General features: G+C 42.3%; 1 pseudogene; it reads right to left on the bottom strand.

Annotated features, from left to right (window-relative positions):
- Window positions 1–8,062: 8,062 nt before the first annotated feature.
- LOC147437247 (high affinity iron permease 1 pseudogene) lies at window positions 8,063–9,731 on the bottom strand (annotated as a pseudogene).
- Between the last annotated feature and the right edge of the window lie 3,951 nt (window positions 9,732–13,682).

Raw genomic sequence — 13,682 nt, 5'->3', positions numbered from 1 at the left:
TGTGAGTTTTGCAAAAAGAAAATCGCTAGTCAATTTCTAAAACTTTGCAATATGTTCGTTGAAGAATATAAGAAGGCAAAGTATTTGATGAACAATCTAACTAACATTATTAACATTGGAATACTTCTCCACTAGCATGTATGTTATTTTTGCTTGTTAGCAGTTTAGTGCTTACAAATTGGGTGTTGTAAAGTTTTGTAGATCACATTACAATTTATCAAGGATTTCATATTTAAATTCCTTATTTAAAAATCTTCCCAATTTATATTACATAGTAGCCATCATCATATCTTCCCAATTTATATTACATAGTAGCCATCATCATATCCAATCAGCATGTCTCTATTTTATTTTCCATGGACATGCTTTTGGTAAAAGTTAATGTGCTTTCACTCATTTTAAAATTACATGAAGTTAAAAGAGACTCTTATGCTTTTAACTACTATAGCATGCCGATGTTTTCTAACTCAGATTGGCATCTTAATAAACTCCCCTTCCATTAGCAAATACCCTATTTTATAACCCCTTTCTATAAAAAAGAGAAATTTTAACTAAAGACCTTTGATGATGAGCTCGTAATAATTTTCATCTTCATATAGATTTAAAAATGCCAAGTAAGAAGGGTGCATTGATTGAAAATCCTATCGTACGTCATCAATCACAATAAAATATTTCAAGAAGTCTATTAACAAAATTGCTGCTTTTGGAAGAATGTCCTCCTACCAACATTAGAAAGAACATAGAAAAATCACATTGACACTGAGGCCAAAAACAATGTTTGTGGAAGAGAATTATCCTACCAATGTTACTACAACAATAGTTGGAGATATCCATAGAGAATGAGGTGAATAACGATGCTTTGGGAAGAATGTCCTACCAATGTGAGCAGGAACAATACTTTTTGAAAAGTACATTGATCTTGCTCGTGTTAACAAGATTGTCAGTGAAAACACACGTAACCATTGATGGAAAGGTTGGTTTCAAATAGGGTTGCACGGATGCACACACAACTTAGAGAAGATGAAGAAACTCAATGCACACAATAGAGAATGTATTGCTTTGATCGTAAATAGAAAGATAAGTTAGCCCTAGAGTGATGGACATACATACAATGCATGGGGGAACAACCTCCTAGTGAGTTAAAAAGTCCCCCAACGGACCTAAGTGTGATCAATAGCACATATATGGTAACAAATTTCCTATAGAGTAATGCGGTGAATGAGAGTTGACACATAGTACGGTATTACGAAGTGCCATGCCCTAAGGAAGCAAGTCCAAAGCTTTGTGGAAAGCTTTGAACTTCTATGAGGTAATTCCTTTGTAAACATATCTACAAAATATTCATGTTAAACCAAGTTGATCTCTCTTGTTGAGAGTCTCTCTGTGACATAGTGATAATGCACCACAATGTGCTTGGTGCACTCATGAAAAATTGGATTCCTTGCAACCGCCAATGCACTCCGACTACCATTGTAGATGATGTTGTGAGTGTCCTATCTAACATCCAAATTGGCCATAAGGCATCTAGGTGTATGCATGATAAGGTGTACCCACTTTCATCGGTTTCACCTAGAAGAATTACCAAAAAGAAATCTAGGTTTTGACACTACTACGTATATTTGACTTGCTTGCACGTACTTTGAAGAGGCAAGATTTGGTGGCCACACAAAACACATAGTGTTAAACACTATGGAAAGTTTTGATCTTTAATTTTCCAAACCAAATTGAAAATTTTAGTGTGCAAGGACTACTCATATTCAACATATCACGCCCTATCATGACATGTGACCTTGATTAACGAATACCTATATCTTTATATGGACTTCTTTGCTTGACTTTCCATTCTATACATCAATTAATCACTTAGCAAGAAATTTAACTTAATCTTTTGATAATTTTTTGGGTCTCTATGTAATTATTATGATTTATTTTTCTTTATTAGAATTATCGTTTAGAAAAGCCACAATTTTTTACACCAGATATCTAATTCTTCAAAACATTCTAGGAGGATCTCAAAATCTCGATAGCATAGCTAACTAGTAGATCTCTTTTGGAGGGGAGATTGGATGCAAGACTTAAAAGAGGGCTTATCAAACCTATACCCAAGTTGGTTTTTGCTCGTTGCTAAAACAATGGCGGCCTATCTCCATGATGCCAGTTCGTACAAGATCATTGCTAAGGTGGTTGCGTTAAGACTGGCTTCATCCTTGAATAGAATAATCACCCCCACCAAAACGGATTCATCAAAGGATGGTTAATCTATGACAACATCCTCACTGCCATGGTTGGCATTGAGTATGCTCCTTTTACCAAGCAAGAATGTATTCTCCTTCAATTTGACCTAGATAAGGTCTACAACATAATCTTGTGGTCTTTCATTGAGGCTATCATGAAGGATTTGGGCTTTGGATACAAAATGTGTACGATAGTTTGCACGCTCGGGGAAGGAAATTACTTTGAGCTTCTATTCAACAACAAGATAGTGGGAGTTTTTGAAGTCAAAAGTTTGATCAAGCAAGGTTGCCCCCTTGCCCCGCTTCTTTTTGCAATGGGCTCTCACCCTCTGGTGTCCGCACTCGAGGACAATGCGAGGAAAGGGGAAATTCAATGTCTTTCACTTCCTAGAGGAAAACAATTGCTTGCTAAGTTGTTTGCATATGACTCTCTACTCTTTCTTAAAGACAACTCAAATATGCTAAGATAAACCCTTGAGATTGTTCAACTGTTTTCTTTTTCTTTTGGCTCAATGTGCAGTATTGAGAAATCTAGATTGATTTCTCTCTCCGAAAGCGACTCGTTCGACCCGACGGAATGGTCATGACAAGTTATAGGTACTGGAACTATGTTCAAGCACCTGGGCACTCCACTTGGGGTGGGTGTTATGGATAAGAAATAAATTGAATGGTTCTTGAACAAAATAAACAGCAAAATGAGAAGTGAAAATTGATGCTCCTCCCCTTCTATAGTAGAGTCAGGGTGATTAATGCTTTCATGATCCCGTACATTTCATTTGTGTCATCATTGCTAAAAGTGAGAAATCCAATTGGAAAGAATTTCTGAAGCCTATCAAATGGTTCTGTGGAAAAAAAACACAAAAACCTCATCCCCCTACCAATGGGAGAGATGGGAATGGGTAGTGAGACCAAAGAATGACGGTGGAACTGGGATGATTGACCCCATGGTACATGTAAAAGCTTTGTGTTCCAAAATGTTGATCTCATTGATGGACCAAAATGAGGAACGGGCTATTATGGCATGGGATATGGTTAATGAAGCAAAAGCTTACCACCACAAAAAGGGGCACTTGGAAGAATGCCACAGTGCAGGATAAGATTTTGGCACCCTCCTAGACACTCCTGAAGCTTGGAGGTTGCAAAGGGGAGCTAGTACAAAGTGCAACAAAGAAACTTCAACCCTGGAATGGGGGGATACTTTTAGATACTTCAGGGATTCCTCTCTCAATCGATCCCCCTAGCTCCAAACTTGGAAAGGGCTCCCTAGACCCCTTTTGGAGGAAGTGGCACACTTGAACAACAAAGGAATCTCTAAACTCTGATGATAGAGGCGTTTGTTGGAAGGGTATGGAGCTTGTAGTGATGCAACATAACTTGGGCATGTATGAAAGACTTCTCACCGGTAGACTCTTGGAATTGCTTGATGCATCACCTCCACTTGTCAATGGATCAAAAATTGATTACAGAACCTAGAATTGGCCGAAAGACAGAGTCTTTTCACTTTCCAAGACCCTAAGTACATATAATGTGTTGATATACAAAGCAGATTGGTTCGACTCACTCATTAAAATGTAGAAGAAAAACTGATCAGAAGAGTGTTGGCAAGATAGTGTGAAGGCCATTTGGGAGACTAAATGACTGTAATACATGAAGATATTCATCTAGTAGGTGCTTTGGGGAGCCTGGCCTACTGGAATAAAGGTGCACGTGAGAGGACTCGGATCTGACACTTGCTCTAGTTGTAGGTCATCTCTGAAAACCCCCTTCATTTGTTCTTTAAGTGCCCTACTTCATGGGGCTGACCGATAAAGTCTAATAAATGGGTATGGAGGACTTGGAAGATCATCTTATTTACTAATGACCTAATCTTGAGAGGGAGTGGATTCCAAAGCTAGGCCATTTTGGTGTGCACCCAAATTACTAGATTTTGCTACCTAAACCAGGTATGGAAGTCTAAGAACCTTCGGGTATTTTAGGCCAAACTAGGTGTAGCGTATTTCGATGATATTGTGCACATGAGCACTAAGCTTCCACAATGTTGGAGCAAGAAGAGGGTCAGTGAGCAAGGATGAAGAATAGACCCATGCATTGAGCTGCTTAGAACACTCAAGAGGGTAGGTTTTACCCTGCTGGTTTTGAATCCTCTTTGTTTGTGTACAGCCATTGTTGAAACCCTAGCTCCTCCAAAGCACATGTAATGCTGCAATTGTATTCTTTTTGAGTTAATATAAATTCTCTCAAATCGCAATTGTGAGTATGGAAAAAAGAAGGAATATATTGGCACCCCTATTGAAAGGGTATTACTTTAGAATGTGTGTCTTTTGAAAGAATATGGAACCCTTCAAATCCTTTCTTTTTTCTAGCAGAACTCACAATTGTGAGTGGACGTATTATAAAGTCACTAAGCTAAAATACAAATCAGTCTCAAGCTCATGATGAGCCTTGAGGGACAGAGGGTTACATCAAGGCTTAGTTAGAAGTACCTAGTAGCGTATTGCAACCAAAATCCCAATCTTTTACATGGCATGACTCAACCTAATGGTGAGGGTCGCCATAAGCCAATCCCCTAAGTTATACCTTTTACCTACCACATATATTAACTACTTGAGAGGTCACTATCACATATATGGCAGTTCTTGGCCTTCCAGAGATTACTGAAGAAACAATATCTGACAATTTGAGTACAAATTAGGAGTGCAGAACTTCAAAACTATTTCCACCCAAGGCACAAATCCCTCTTGAAAAACCCTATCTTTCACGTTCTTTGAATCCATTTGCAGACCTTGCCTCCTAGGACTCTAATAGCCAGGAAGTCCATGAAAGGTGGGTGAGGTCTTCACTAGCCAATTTGCACCCTGAACATCTATCAGACCCGATACCACGGGCATGAATCTTGACACCTATTGGAAAGGCGCCCCGCAACACACTTTCCATATAAATATCTTCATAAACTGAGGGTACCGTGGATTCCAAATGTTCTTTCGTGACCTCAACCCATCTAGCCTCCATCCATTGTTTCTTCCAGTACTTGTTCAAAGGGGCGAACTAGTCCGCCTCATGAATTAATGCTTGGTAAATTCCCTCGGCATGAGGTTTAAAGAATTGGCTACTCATAGGCCATTTCCAATCTTTCCACTCAAAAGTAGATTCATAGATCGGCATCAAAATATCGTCCATGCCTTCTACATCTCTGTTAACGAGAAGTTTCTCAGTGCCATTGTGTTGAAACTAGGTCACCACTTGGTCGGAGGATTTCCAACACTTTCTATTTCTATCTTAGAAGTGGCTCGCCGCATGAGTCCTTTATTACTCATTCTTCTTGCAGTTTCTCCCCGATAAGGGTTTAACATTACACCCGCAGCTCTAGATAGCCAAGAGGACCAATGGGAAATGGAGTTTTGGAAGTATCTAGTTAATTCACCCCATTCCAGTACCCATGTTGTTTTATTGCATTTTGTAAGAGCTCTCCAGTGATGCCACCCAGTCTAAGAGAAGACCACTTGGGGGTCTAATAGTTTTCCGTGCACCTCGATCCCTTTCCTCTCACCACCTTCAAAAAAACGTTTTTCCTTATCTATCATATCCTTGGTCATGACATCCCAAGATTGGTCTTGTTTTGCGATTGAGACCACAAACTTGGTGCAAAGGGCCTCCACATGAATAGCAGGGTTGAGAATTCCAAGGCCACCTTGGATTAAAGGTTGAGTGATACCTTCCCACTTTTCCCATTTCCATGGCGACGAGGCTTTAGTGTTGTTCCTCCATAAGAATATTTTAACATGATTCAATAACTCCTTCTAGTTACATTTAGCTATTTTGAGGAGAGAGCTGGCAAAGGCAATATAAGGAAGCATAAATGAGTTGATCACTCTGACCCGACTTTGAAAGGGAAGCAACACATACCTCCAACTTCTCATTTCTTTTTGGATCTTCTGCTAGACTTGTCGAATCTTTGTTTGTGTGTAATGTCCACCCGCAAGGGAGCGCCCAATTGTCAAAAACTCCTTCCTTTAGACACAATCTCCCTTGACCCAAAAGATGGGTCAAATGAGTCATTTTTCATCAGGGATCAATCTAGACTTCTCAAACTACACTTTGAACCCGAAGCTACAACAAATGTCCCAAAATCTCAAGGACCTTCCTGAGTACCTGAGGACAGGCTTCCAAAAAGAGGAGAGAGTCGTCTGCAAAGATCTTGGCTAGAAACTAGTCGTTATTAGGTAGAGTTAAACCTTGAATTTCCCCCTGTGCAATAGTAGCTTTGAGCATCGTTATTAGAGGATGCGACCCAATAGATAATAGAAGAGGGGCCACGGTGCATCCTTGCTTGATAGATCTTCTGGCTTCAAAGGATCCCACAATTCTATCATTGAATAAAAGCTCCAATTGACTGCCTGCACCTAGAGTGTGAATAAGTCGACAAAGGCGAGGCCCAAAGCCCAATGATTTCATGGCATCTTCAATGAAAGACCACAATATAATCCTATCATAAGTCTTCTCCAGGTCTAGCTGAAGCAAAATGCACTCCTACTTTGTGAAAGTTGCATGCTTGTTATGAAAAGAATGGGATCTAGGAGGGCCTCTTTACTTGGTAGTTTAAGGAAGTCAAACCATTAGTATTAAAAAAGTAATCAAAGGACAACTTTTGAATTCAAACACGCAAAATGGCTACTTTATTTGAATTCAAATTTCCCCCCAAAATGGAATTTAAATTCTAGCGAGTAAACCCATATCATGTAGCATATGTATGGAAAGAGCTCAACGCGTAGATAGCAGTTCTATGATCTCTGCTCAAACCAAAGATTATATGTGGGAGTTATGGAAGGCCGAAAATCATAAAATTGTCCAGGTCCTATTTGGGAGGAAAAGTGCATCTTTGACCAATCTTACACATCTCTTACACACCCACCATTCTTGCACATATGGCATACACCTATTCGTCAAAATGTTAATCACCTTTTAAGATCATGGCAAATAAAGAGGTCTTCCTAGACCCCATTCTCTTTGTAATGTCAATGCCAACCATTGATATCAAGATATTGTCGTATATTGACCTTCCTTTGATAAACCCATGTTGATTCTAAGAGTGATTGCCTTGGCTATGATTTTGTATGCCACATGCATCATGGTTATGGGACGCCATTGCTTCAAATGCGAGCAACAAACCTGTTTAGGGATAGGCTTGATAAGCCCTCTTTTCACACTAAGATCCAACGACACCTTGATAAAGGTTTGGTTAGCCATACACCTAACAAGGACCTTGAGGTCATCCCAAAACTCCCTAAAGAATTCAGTGGTCAAACCATCCCAGCCAGGTGACTTCTCCTTGTCAAGAGCTTGCAACGCCAACAAGCATTCATCTATAGAAAGGGCCATCTCAAGACGATTGGCTTCAAGTTGGGAAATTTTTCTATTAACACTCTCAAGCAAGGTCATTGTGGCTCCATCCACTTCTTGAGAGCGGGTGGCAGGCCAATGGTTTGGCTAAGATGATCAAGCATCATCCCAACCAATAACATCTTGGTCTTGTATAGCATTCCCATCCTCATCTGCCACTATGACGATGGGAAAACAAAATGACACGTTCTTATAGGTCCTTGATATAAAATTGTTCATGTGCTAGATTTGGTATGCTTTTCCAAATGTATGTTTTATACATAAGAGACTTCGTTCTTAGAATGTCACGTTTTTTGCCTCGTCTCCCTCGCACCTTGTGTAAATTTTTTCCATAGTATAGTATTCCTTTGTTTGTGATGGAAATTTAATAACACTGGAATTGAGAGTACATATTTTGTAGCCTTGAGAGATGAGTGTTGCAAAATAAAGCCGATCGATTTGTTTGATATATGTAGTTGAGCAGAGAATTAAACAAAACAAGATAAAGTCCATTGGTATTTCCTAAAAAAATCATATGAAGCGGTATATGATGCTCAAAAGAGCAAGATGTTTCATCAGTGTGAAAAAACATTTATGTGGAAGGGGCTTAAAAGTTTTGTTGTGAGTGCTCCTAATTAAGGTAAAGATCGAAAATTGCTCATGTGCGATGATGTGGTCAAGAAAATTGTTGTGGTGATCATGGGGCTAAAGTACAGAGTGGGTAGTGGTGATGATTGAAAGACGGGGCTATATTGAATAGACTAATGAGATCGATCGATCGATCGCTTGAATGAAGGGGCTAGATTACAAAATGAGAAGACTATAAGGGGATGTGTGAGAACACCTGTGGAGTATATTGAAGAGAGTATGATCCACTAGAGAGAAATTGAGTGAGGAGTGCTTTCATTAGAGTGTGGTAACAAGGGAAGGAGTGACACACTATGGCAAAAGCTGAGGCTAATTACCAGTAAATTGAGAGTGGTTGAGACGATGTGGGCCACCTATAAAAGAGCATTGAAGCTTAGCGAAATAGTGAGGTGGTCCTCGTGAGGTTTTTACTTGTATGGTTGGACGGGGGCATGAGGAGGGGTGTTGATGTGGGAGGGGAGCTCGGTATTGTGGGGTTCGAGCCCTTCGGCCTCGCGCTGCCATTTGAAGCGCAGGAAGACGAAAGCGATGATCACGAAGAGCCAGTAAGCGATGTAAGCGCCGAGAGTACCCTGCGTAGCCTCGTCGCGCCAGCCGGCCACGGCATTGAAAACGGTCCAGAAGTTATTGCCCTTGTGATGGCAGCATTCAAGCTCCCAAAGCTTGGTCTCGTTCTCTGTGTACTCCTCGAACTCGTGAACGGAGCCGGTGAAGAGGCCGGCCGCGATGACGAGCAGGAGCAGAGTGGCGGCGCCGAGGAACCATCTGAAGGCGGTGAAGTTGCCGCCCTTGTAGAGAATGTAACCGACCGCAGCGCCGGCGAGGATGCCGCAAATGGCCGGGATGGGGTAGGCGGTACCGGAGCCCTCCAGGCCGATGCCGCCGAGAAAGATGACGGCCTCCACGCCTTCCCGCAGAACGACAGTGAATGGGATGAGGAAGAGCGCGTACCTGTTGCGCTTTCGTTCAAGGTCGCCGTCTTTGTTGAGCGCCTCGATTGTCACTTTGGTGAGCTTCCTTTCCCACTTAGCCCGCCAGGTGTCCACCCTAATCATGGAGAAAGCCATGAGAGTGATGAGCACGACAGCAATGAGCCCAAAAATACCCTCCCACAGAGCCTCAGACTTGTCCCAAGCCTCCTTGGCCACTGTGTAGTACAGTGACAGAAAAATAACTGCTCCAGCGAGGGACAACCCGACGCCCAGCCACACCCCCAGCCACACCTGCCTCGTCATTCTCTTCCTAGTCGCCTTGTCTTCCACTATCTTGTTTATGAGCGTGAGCATGACCGACAGAATGATGGACGCCTCTAGCGTCTCTCGAAAAAGCACGAAGAAAGCCGGCACGCTGAAGAGCTGCACCATCTTGACACAAAATCTGTGTAGGCTCCTGCTGCTGCTGTTGCTGCTGCTGCAGATATCTGCAGACGATGAGGGAATTGATCAGTGCGATGTGAGCAGACGAATATGCTGACTGCTGACGGGCGGGAGCCGGTTTTAAAGATAGCCCCATTGACTTTGGATCGACGTGGAGCAGGTTGCCAGTTCATCGCCCAGCTCTCGCAGAGTGTGTCCGACACCCTTTCCTTCCCAACATCAACGCCTCGCACGCTCCCTTCGCGTGCCCCCCACTCGCTCCCCAGCCGCCACACTACGTGCAAGCCTCATATAGCAACCCCACAGATAATTAGTTTAGCACTGGACGGACCTTTTAAAGAATTTCGTAGCCCATACACATTTCCTTGATTCTGATCTCAGGAAACGTTCACACTTCTCTGGCCATTCGGGAGCCTCCCTTTTACCCCTGCGGACGCCATAGAGAGAAAGGCTTGAAAGGCTTCCACTTTCTCTCTATGGTAGGCTAAGTAGTTTGTTTGTTTGTTTTCTTTTTTTTTTTTTTTTTTTTTTGGGGGGGGGGGGGGAATGGGGACTAATTGACACGGGGATTGAGGGGTGGGATCTACGGTGAGATAGAGAGACATAGATCGTGGCAAAATAATCTCGGTGTGACAAAGTAATCTCGGGTACTCGAGATTATTTCGTACCCAAACCTCGAACCCTTGACCTCACTTTTACGATTCCCATGTCTTATCCACGAGCACTCGCATCTTTTTTTTTATGGTGTGGGACCGAAATTACTCTTATACCAAATGTGATTGAAAGTAATCCCCGGTACAAAAAAAATCACTTTTTGTACGCGAGATTACTTTTGGTGGCGCCGACAAGATCTACGATGCTTGATGATCTCATCGTAGGTCTTCAACCAATATATGCAAGCCATAATGGTTGCATGCTCCTACAAATGATCTTCATCCACACAGGCTTAACCATGTCTAAGGCAAGGCTCAAGCTTCATCGATCAACAAATATAAACGCACCATGATGCACACATGGCCAATCAACAAATTGAAAGAAACCAAGTCATTTTTTGAAAACCCGCCAAAGAACGGACCGAGAAGAAGAATAATTGTTCACTTTTATCCGCTTTTCAATAAACTGTGCATGCAAACGGCCCATTTCGAGGCTAGGCCACTACCTAACAAGCCAATAGCACAATTATCATTGCACAGACCATCATTGACCTTTGTCAATCCTCTCTAATATTTACAGCCCCCTTTTGTTGGTGGTTTTGGGTTGGGTGTTGTTGTGTGTGTGTTGGGGTTTTTTTTTTTTTTGGGGGGGGGGGGGGGGGGGGGGGGGGACATCTACAAGTGATTTTTTTGGTATTAGATCACACAGCTTACTAATCCCTAAAGTGTTACATAGCTAAGCATAGGTGGTTCTAAAAGTGTTTGTTATGGTTTTAAATAAACAAAAATTTGGACGAATATTTTGGAAATGACTTTGTAGTCAAAGGGAAGAGTAGGTGTCCCAATTTTTGAAATGGGGTTTATTAAAAAGAATCTTGACAGATCCTCCTATGCCTTGGAGAAGAAAAAACGGAGGAGACGACACGTGGGTGGAGAGAGAGAGAGAGAGAGAGAGAGAGAGAGAGCTCCTGTTGTGCATCTGTCAAGTGCATATTTTTTCGACGACATTCGTCTCGTAGGTGGAGTACATACGCGCTGTTGTAGTGCTAAGACGAGCGGCCCAATGTGCCGCATGGAGCTGAGGGAGTTTGCCAATAGCTGAAGCGATGCGCAATTCAAAATTGTAGGCTTAAGTCATTGGTGTGTATTGGGTGAAGGGACAATGAGAGATAGAGATGGTCTGTGTGTGTGTGTGTGTGTGTGTGTGTGTGTGTGTGAGAGAGAGAGAGAGAGAGAGAGAGAGAGAGAGAGAGCAGATTTCGTCTATCAAAACGAAACGTTTGTACAGAGTGTGGGCACAAACGAGAGGATTCAGAGAGGGAGGGCGATGCTTGCAATGCCTCGTCCTTGCAACTCAATAGACTGAATGCCATAGTCTGCAGAATTTCAAATATCCTAGATATCCTCGCTATCGATATTGTAAACGCAGCTATTGATGCTTTGCTTTGTGCAACTGTATGTAGACACAGAGGCGAAACATGAAGAAAGTGCCGCAAGAACTGGAGACAAAAGCTGTTCTGAGCGGATCTTGCTGATGTGGACTGCATACATGACGTTGATCTAGATTGCGTTTCGAATTCCTTAGCAAAATCTGTCTAGATTCGGGTTAATAAGGGCACGTAGATCGAGTATACCTCTACAATTTTGAGTGCCTTTATGGATTTCTCACTATGTAACTTTTCTTCCTTAAGTTTTGGGGCACCTCAAATAGTAAAGAGGAGAGTGAATAAATATTCTTATTACAAGAATGAGACTCATTCTGAGTTAATACTATGTTGTTTTCAAATTACTAAATTTCACTTAACAAACATGGTACATTTTAAGCTTAGGTCCAAGTATGTCTCCCAAATTTTGCAAGCGGATCTCGTTACACCGAATCTACTAAGATGCTCAAGTATGTAGTTATCTCGTTGAGAGGGCAAAAACAGGGACCTAGCAAGTGGAAGAGAGAGAGAGGGAGATATTTTAAGCTTAGGTCCAAATATAACCGTGCAATTCCAATTTGGTGCCAGCTCGATACGTTTATATGCCATACAAAAGGTCACATTTTGGGAGCCAATGTTTTCATTTGTGTAGTTTTTGTACTTCAAGGTATGGTTGAGATTGTCTAAACGAGAAATGTTTTTATGCTTTTGGTACTTTTTGTGATTGAACATAAAAGTAAAGAGCCAAAGTGTATAAAGGGGAAATATTTATAAGAACGATGATAGGTGTATGGATAGAAACATCGATGATAAGTCAGAAGAAGCAAAAATTACACTTTTTTAAATTGAATTCTCTATTTAAAAGACTTTTTTTCGGCCTTCAGAAACGATAGACTTTGGTGAAGGACTCATTGATGTTTTTTGGAGAAATAAGCTCGGTGTCTCATACCTTGTGTAAAATGTGCCTAGCAAATTTTGGTTATCTTCAAGAAAATATATCTAAGTATGTGGTCGCAATCTTGGCAGCAGGTCATATTAGTTTGAATCTGTAGGGATGCTCTCAGGTCTACCAAGCAAAAAAAGCCAGATGGGGCATGTGGAGGAGAGAGCATAAGAGAGAGGAATGCAGACGTGAGGAGTAGGAGGTAGAGTGTGGAGGGAGGGTGGCGCGCGGTTTTTTTTTTCTGTCTCGTTTGTCAGTCAACCACCGTGTCCGTTGGAGGTCTCTCTCTCTATGTCTCTCTGTGTCTGAGAGGCGCGCGCACACACACACACACACACACATTGTTCGATCGTCAGTGGCATGGCACACACACACACACACACACACACACACACACACACACACACACACACACACACACAGTTCGATCGCAGTTGTGTTGGGTGTGCACAAGCCTGCGAGTGATGGTGCGCGTAGTGTCGAGGGCAGAGGGAGTGCCCAATGGTCCCGTGAGATAGAGGGCGAGGCCGCTGTAGGACGAGGTACTGCTGTCGAGTGCACAGAGAGGCCAATGGGATGAGCGACATCAGACGCGGCGAGACAGAGTGCACAGGAAGGCGGGCATGGAGGACCGCGTGTGTGCATCAGCTCCTATTGTAAAAGTTAACGGCTTGGCAGAATCTTCGGGAGAAATTAATTAACGTATGTCAATTTGATCCAGTATGTCTCCCAAATTTTGCAAGCAGGTCTCGTTAGACCGAATCTACTAAGATGCTCAAGTATGTAGTTATCTCGCTGAGAGGGCAAAAACGGGGACCTGCCAAGTGGAAGAGAGAGAGAGGGAGATATTTTTGAGGGCAATGTGGTTGTCTTTGCGCAAGGGCCATTCCCCTCTGAAGACGTGTGTGGGTCAGATATAGATTGCACAGGGCCGCTAGGGGAAGAATCTCGCTCTCTCCCAGTCTCTCTGTGTCCTCAAGACTAAATGTGCATTGGTCCGTTATTGGAGATCTTCAGCCAGCATACCA

The sequence above is a fragment of the Adiantum capillus-veneris genome, chromosome 17 (genome assembly GCF_014529385.1).
Source record: "Adiantum capillus-veneris isolate H3 chromosome 17, ASM1452938v2, whole genome shotgun sequence".
NCBI lineage: Eukaryota > Viridiplantae > Streptophyta > Polypodiopsida > Polypodiales > Pteridaceae > Adiantum > Adiantum capillus-veneris.
Note: the sequence above shows the minus strand (reverse complement) of the source record. Positions and strands in the feature narration are given on the sequence as shown.